An 8,335-nucleotide genomic window follows, 5' to 3' on the forward strand; every position below is an offset into this window, starting at 1 on the left:
AAAGAGAAAGGGGCAGAAACATTATTGAAAGACTTAATGGCTGGAAACTTCCCAAAATTAATGTGAAATACATGAAACATCCAAAAAGTTCAACAAACTTCAAATATAATAAATCAAAGACCCACACCAAGACAATGAAACTGTCAAAAGCCTAAAACAAAGAACAAATCTTGAAGGTAGAAAGAGAGATGACTCATCATATAGAATAGATCTTCAATAATATTGTCAGCAGATATCTCATCAGAAACTTTGGAAGCCTGAAAGCAGTGGGTTGATATATTCAAAGTGCTGAAATAAAGAAACAGTCAATCATATATCTAGCAATCCTATATCTAGCAAAACTGTCCTTCAAAACATGAGGGAGAAATTAAGATATTTTCAGATAAACAAAAGTTGAGGGAGTCTGTTACTACTAGACCTGCCCTGTAAGAAATGCTAAAGGGAGTCTTTCAGGTTGAAATAAAAGGACACAAGACAGTAAAGCAAAGCTGTAAAAACTTCTTTTCAGATGTCTGTTCTCCATTTGTATGTTTTCCTTTGAAAAGTATCTATTCAGGTCCTCTTTTTTATGCAAGCCCATTTATTTTTTTTCTAATTTATATACATATATATATATATATATATATATATATATATATATATTTTTTTTTTTTTTTTTTTTTTTTTTTTTTTTTAAGGAGGGTGCAGCTTACAGTGACCTATGCGGGGATCGAAACGGCAACCTTGGTGCTACCAGCACCACGCTCTAACCAACTGAGCTAACCGACTGCCCCCCAGTTTTTTAAAATTAAAGTTTATTGGGGTGACAATTGTTAGTAAAGTTACATAGATTTCAGGTGTACAATTCTATATTACGTCATCTGTAAATCACATTGTGTGTTTGCCACCCAGAGTCAGTTCTCCTTCTATCATCATATATTTGATCCCCTTTACCCTCATCTACCACCCCCCTCCTTCCTTACCCTCTGGTAACCACTAAACTATTGTCTGTGTCTATGAGTTTTTGTTTCTCATTTGTTTGTCTTGTTCTTTTGTTGTTTTTGGTTTATATACCACATATCAGTGAAATTGGACTTTTGTTGTTGTGGAATTGTGTGAGTTCTTTATATATTTTGGATAGACCATTATCAGAGGTATCATTTGCAAATATCTTCTCCTATTTGGTTGGTTGCCATTTGATTTGCTGATGGCTTCTTTTCCTGTGCAGAAGTTTTATAGTGTTTTTTTTAGTTTAAATGTATTTTATTTTTAGACAACCTACATGACATGTGTTTCCTAAAAGCAATGCCTCCTCCCCAAATAAATCAAGGTCATGATAAACGAAGAGCGCAAGGTGACATCAGTCCTGTCTGTCCTAGTCCTGGTGTGTGGATGAAAAGTTATGATGATGATGGTTGATGGATCCCAATGGCCAATGGTGTTAACATTTTTCCATTTCTAAACCATCCTTAAAGAAAATCATATATGGGGTCACATCATCTTCGCAGTAGTCCAGCAGAGCAACCATGCCATCTGGATTCATGTTTTCACCAATAAAGAACTGGTAGTTTTTGAAGTTAGCAAGGATATGCTTGATTTGTTCTGTAGCCCCTGCCATAAAGGTTTTACTCTTTCTGATCTCTGTTCTTCAAGTTTCCCTTTGATTGATTTTATATAATCTTTGATGTACTTCTTGTGCACCTCTTTTGTGAAGCTGGTTTCCCGTAAATGATAGTTCATGACAATATCAACACTAGTGACTACCGTGTTTTCTTTTTTCATACCTTTCCCCCTTCAGGCCTTTCTACCAATGAGCGAGTCATCAGTGTTACTCTCTATCCTGCTGACCACCTTCTTCTCCACCTCCAGGCACAGCCTGTTCACTATCTCCTGGATCTTGTAGGTGTCAGAGAACATCTCATCATGGCTGATGAGGTCCCAGTAGATGATCATAATGGCGGCTGGAAGGAGACAACGGTGGCGCTCTCTTAGCAGGAGCTCCAAGAGAGCGCAAGGCAGCCAGAGTGGAGCTCGGGGGGGAGAAGGGAGTGGTCAGAAAAGCAGAAGTTTTCAGTTTTATGTAAATGGAAAAAAACAAAAACCGTATGTTTTCATTCATATGTGGAAAATAAATTAAAATGTAGCAAGACAATCTCACAGATACAGATAACAAAATGGTGGTTAACAGAGAAAAAAGAGGATGGGAGGAGGGCAAAATGGGTAAAGGGGGTCATATGGTAACAGAAGGAAACTAGACTTTGGCTGGGGAACACATAATAGAGTATATAAATGTCAAGTTATAATCCTCTATACCCTTGTATATAATGTTATTAAACAATATTACCCCAATATATTTAATTAAAAAAACTGTATAAACAAATAAAAATATCCAGTAAGGGTAAATATATAGGTAATTATACAAGTTAGTATTATTGTACCTTTGGTTTTTAACTCTGATTTTTGTTTTCTACATGATTTAAGAGACTAATGCACAAAAACCCAATAATTAATTTATATTTTTGGACATAAAATGCATAATGATGTAATGTTGTGATAGGGATACCTGAAAGGAGGTGGGGACAGAGCTGTATATAAACAGAGTTTTTGTATGCTATTGAAGTTAAGCTGATATAAATACAGATTAGAGTGTTTTAACTTGAGGATGTTAGATGTAATGTCCATGGTAACCACAAAGAAAATAGCTATAGAATATACACAAAAAGAAATGTAAAGGGAAATGTTTCATTACAAAAAAAAAGATCAAGACAAACAAATGAGAAACAAAAAGTCATAGACACAGACAATAGTTTAGTGGTTACCAGAGGGTAAGCGGGGTGGTAGATGAGGGGAAAGAGGATCAAATATATGGTGATGGAAGGAGAACTGACTCTGGATGGTGAACACACAATGGGATTTATAGATAATGTAATACAGAATTGTACACCCAAAATCTGTGTAACTTTACTAACAATTGTGACCCAAATTAAAAAAAAAAATCAACTAAACACATTAGAAGACAGCAGTGCGAAAAATGAGGAGGGAAAACTATAAGGTGTATGGAAAACAAAACAGCAAAATGGCAGAAGTAAGTCTGTCCTTATCAGTAATTACTTTAAATGTAAATGAATTAAACTCTCTCAATCAAACGACAGATTTAATGAAAAAAAAAAAAAAGAATTCAACTATATGTTGTCTATAAGAGACTCACTTTAGAGCCAAAGACACAAATAGTTTGGCAATGAAAAGATGGAAAAAGACATTCTGTGCAAATAGTGACCAAAAAAGAGAGTTGGTGGCTATACTAATATAAGAGAAAACAGATTTAAAATTTAAAAAAACATTTATAAGAAGCAAGGAAGGACATTATATATTAATAAAAATTTCAATACAGAAATAAGATATAATAATTATAAATTTTATGCATATAATAACAGGACCTCAAAATAAATGATGCAAAATTGACAGAATTGAAGAGAGAAATAGACAGTTTTATAATAATAGTTCAAGGCTTTAATACCCCACTCTTAATATTGATTTTAAAAAAAGACAGAAGATAAGTAAGGAAATAGAGGATTAACCAACACAATAAACCTACTAAATTTAATGAACATATATAGAACACTCCACCCCAACACAGAATACACATTTTCCTCATGTGCATATGGGACATTCTCCAGGATTACAGGATAGACCATGTCAATCCACAAATCAAGTCTCAATAGATTTAAAAGATATATATATATATATATATATATATATATATATATATATATATATATGTATGTATATATGTATATGTATATGAAATTTATAGCTATAAACACATTAAATAAAGGAAAACCACAAATCATATATTATATATACATATATTTTTCCAGTTTCCCTTGTGTTATTGATTTCTAACTTGTTGATATATATATATCAACGACCTCATAACTTAAGGAACTAGAAAAAGAAAACAAACTAAAACTAAATCTAGCAGAAGGAAGGAAATAATAAAGATCAAAGCAGAGATAGAGAAGGGAAAAACAATAGAGAAAAATCAACAAAACCGAAAGTTGTTTCTTTGAAAATATTAACAAAATGGACAAACCTTAGCTAGATTTGATGCAGAATGCTTTCAGGGATGTCCTGAAGCAGACTCAACCTGGAACAGAAATCAGGTTCTTTATGCAAGAAAGAATTCAAGAGCAAGACAAATGTAGGAAAGCACAGAAAGTTTATTAAAGCAAAAGTACACACTTGAGAAGGAAGTACAGGTGAAATCAGAGATCAAGTCATGCCAAGAAGGTCTTGATTAGGGTTTTTATCTCTCTTAGGGGCATGAATTTAGGGACAACAGCCTGTCTCTTCCTCTCTGTTTCCCTTTTTTGGTTCCTCTAGAACTGTCATGGCATCAGTGCAAGATGGGAATTGCAGTAACCGCAATGTAAATGAGATCATAATGACATTAAAATTGACTAAAGATCAGGTGCCAGTCATGGATACTGGCCCAGACAAATGAAAGCAGTTCTTTCTTGTATCTAGCCACAGATGTCGGGTGCAGTTCCTTGTTTTACTTCCTCAAAGGGAAGTGCCTTATTCGGTATCCTGGAGAGGGTTTGACACCCTAGGCTATCTATCCTTCCTCAGATTGGCTAAGAAAAAAGGAGATAAAACTCCAGTTACTAAAATCAGAAATGAAAGTGAGACATTACTACTGATTCTACAAAAATAAAATAGATTATAAAAGAATAATATACACAACTGTATGCCAACAAATTGAATCACCTGGATGAAATGGACAAATTCCTAGAAACACAAAGACTACCAAGACAGTATAATGAAGAAAATGAAAACTTGAGTAGATATATAACTAGTTAGGAGGTTGAATCAGTAATCAGATATCTCCTGACAAACAAAATCCCTGGTCATGATGGCTTAATTGGTTAATTCTACCAAACATTTAAAGAACTAATACCAATACTTCCAAAAAAATTGAAGAGGAAGGAATACTTCCTAAGTCATTCTATGATGCCAGCATTACTATGAAACCAAAGCCAGACAAAAATACTACAAGAAAAGAAAATTAGAAACAAATATCTCTTATAAACATTAATGCAAAAATCTGGCAAATTGAATTCAGTAGCATATTAAAAGTGACCAAGTGGGATAAATTACTAGAATGCAATGGTGTTTTAATGCATAAAATTGATCACTGTAATATACCACTAACACTATAACCTTAACAGAATAAGGGGAAAACCCCACATAATCATCTCAATTGATGCAAAAAAGCATTTGATAAAGTTCAATACCTTTTTATAATAAAAAATAGTAATAAACGAGTAAACTTCAAAATAATAAAGGCATGTATGAAAACCTCATAGCTAACATCATATTCAACAGTGAAAAACTGAAAGCATTTATTCTAAAATCAGGAACAAGACAAGGACACCTGCTTTTGCCACTTCTATTCAACATTGTATTGAAAGTTCTAGATAGAACAATTAGGCAAGGAAATGAATTAAAAGGCATTCATGTTGGGTTTCTGGTCAAGATGGTGGAGTAGGTAAATGCTGTGCTTGCCTCCTCTCATGACTATATCAAAATTACAACTAAACTACAGAACAACCACCATTGAAAGTCTCCTGAAGTCTAACTGAACTAAGGACATACAGAAGCCATCTCAAGACTGGTATCAGGGGCAGAGACACGGAATGGGCTGGTCCCACACCTGCATGTGACCATTAAAAATCAAGAGGGATAGCTCAGCTGTAAAGCTTCCCTTTGGAGGACGGAGGGGTTCCAGCTCCACACCTGGCCCTCCAGCCCAGGGTTCCAATGCCAGGGAGAGAAGCCCCCAGAACTTCTGGCTCTGCAAACCAACAGAGATTGTGGCTGGGTGAGATGGTGGGGGGTGAGGGGTTTATGGAGCTAGGCATTCCTCTTAAAGGGCCCACATGGACTTACTCACGAATGGATTCACTTGGTCTGAGCTCCAGCACTGGGGCAGCCCCTTGAAAAAGTGCCAGGGACATACAAAGAGAAACTGAGTTTTCTGGCTTTAAGGTGAGAGCTGGAGAAGCAGCTTTCTCCCAGACAGAAGTGCTGGCAGAATCCATTATTTCTTTGTAGAGCCCTCCCTGCTCCCAGCATGCAAGTGCAAGTGGCTGCCATGTGTGAGTCTCTATCAACCTAGCTAACACTGTTTATTTGCCCACTCTGCAAATTCTGAGACCCTGGCTCCAACCAAATTTTGGACACACCCAAGCCACTTCCAGTGGCTTTTCCATACAAATGGCCTACCTTGGCTCATGTTGTGGACTTTCCTAAAAATCTCTTAGAAGTTCACAAAACCCAAACAAGCAGGATCTAGCTTTGGTGTGTCCTGTACCTCTTGTTGAGCAGCTCCAAGACTGGTACCAGCAGCAGCCAACCTCAGTTCATGGTTTGGCCTCTCCCAGGTACTTCCAAGCCCAGTGTGGGTGGAAGCATTACCAGATTGCTTTCTGGCTCTTGCTAGGTGGCCCTGGGCAGGGCACAGTCTGCGGCTGAACTGAGCCTGTGGCAGGGCCCATCCCAAGGGGCCCTGGAATTGGCATGTCCACTTACCAGTTTTGAACCAAGCTGTAGCACCATCCAGCCACCTCTGAGTACAACACACCCAAAGGGAAGGCTGGCAGGCACCAGAGCCCTACTAAAGCAAATCCTGCTACACAGAGTCAGTCCCTACACAACAGTTCCTCCACTGTAGTCACAGTAGGTCTTCACAACCAATCAGTGTGAGGGTCAATACTTTGTACTGACATGCAAAACATGCAAACAGCAACCAAGGCTCAAATACAACAGGAAAGCAGACACAACCCACACGAGGGACACACTTGGAGCATCAGCTCAGGTTACCAAGGAGATAATGCCACTGGGCCCCTACTACATAAGGCCAATCTACTAGGACGGAAAGACATAGCAGCTCTACCTAATACATAGAAACAAATACAGGGAGGCAGCCAAAATGGGAAAACAAAGAAACATGTCCCAAATGAAAGACCAGAACAAAGTTCCAGAAAAAGAACTAAACAAAATGGAGACATGCAATCTATTAGACGCAGGGTTCCAAACACTGGTTGTAAGGATGGTCATTTATCTCAGGGAAATCTTCAACGAAAAGATAGGAAACATAAAAATGAAGATAGAAAACATTTTAAAAAGTCCAAAGTAAAGAATGCAATAACTGAAATGAGAATATATTAGTGAGATTCAACAGTACATTAGGTGAAGCAGAGGACTAAGTCAGTGATTTAGAAAATAGGCAAGAGAAAACACCCAATTAGAAGAACAATAAGAAAAAAGAATTAAAAAAAATGAGGATAGTTTAAGGGACCTCTGGGATAAAAGCAAGCATACCAATAATTGCATCATAGAGGTAATACAAGGAGAAGAGAGAGAGCAAGGAATTTGAAGAAATAGTGATGGAAAAACTTCCCTAATCTGGCAAAGGAAATAGATATACAAGCTCAGGATGCAGAGAGTCCTAAACAAAATGAACCCAAACAGGCCCACACCTTAAAAGAATCTTAAAAGAAGCAAGAGAAAAGCAGTTAGTTACCTACAAAGGAGCTTCCATATGACTGTCATCTGATTTCTCAACAGAAACTTTGCAGGCCAGAGGGAACTGGCACAAAATATCCAAATTGATGAAAAGCTAGAACCTGTAATCAAGATTACTCAACCCAGCAAAGTGATATATCGTTTAGAATAGAAAGACAGATAAAGATCTTCCCTGACAAGAAAAACCTAAAGGAATTCATCACCACCAAACCAGTATTAAAAGAAATATTAGAAAGACCTCTTTAAGATGAAAAACACACACGAATATATGAATAATAAAATGACAATAACTATATATTTATCAACAATTACTTTATATGTAAATGGATTAAATACTTCAATCAGAAGACAAAGGATGGCTTGAATGGATAAGAAAACAAGACCCTTATATATGCTGCCTACAAGAGACTCACTTCAGATTGAAAGATACATACAAACTGAAAGTGAAGCTATGGAAAAAGATTTTCATAAAAATGGAAACAAGCAAACAAACAAACAAACAAACAAACAAAAAGCTGGGGTAACAATACTTATATAAGACAAAATAAACTTTAAAACAAAGGTTATATAATATGGCACAAAGAAGGACCCAGTGGTCTCATTTCTGGGTATTTATCTGAAGAAATCTAAAATGGTACTTCCAGGGTACGTGTGCATCCATATGTTCATTGAAGCACTGTTTACAATGGCCTAGATGTGGAGGCAGCCTGGGTGTCCATCAATGGATGAATGGATAAAGAGGAGGTGGTACATATATGTACAATGG

At 36.6% G+C, this 8,335-nt stretch overlaps 1 pseudogene; it reads right to left on the bottom strand.

The window, feature by feature from the left end:
* Positions 1-1,414: 1,414 nt before the first annotated feature.
* On the bottom strand, positions 1,415-1,932 carry LOC109437950 (translationally-controlled tumor protein; annotated as a pseudogene).
* Between the last annotated feature and the right edge of the window lie 6,403 nt (positions 1,933-8,335).

Source organism: Rhinolophus sinicus, linkage group LG13 (genome assembly GCF_036562045.2).
Source record: "Rhinolophus sinicus isolate RSC01 linkage group LG13, ASM3656204v1, whole genome shotgun sequence".
Classification (NCBI taxonomy): domain Eukaryota; kingdom Metazoa; phylum Chordata; class Mammalia; order Chiroptera; family Rhinolophidae; genus Rhinolophus; species Rhinolophus sinicus.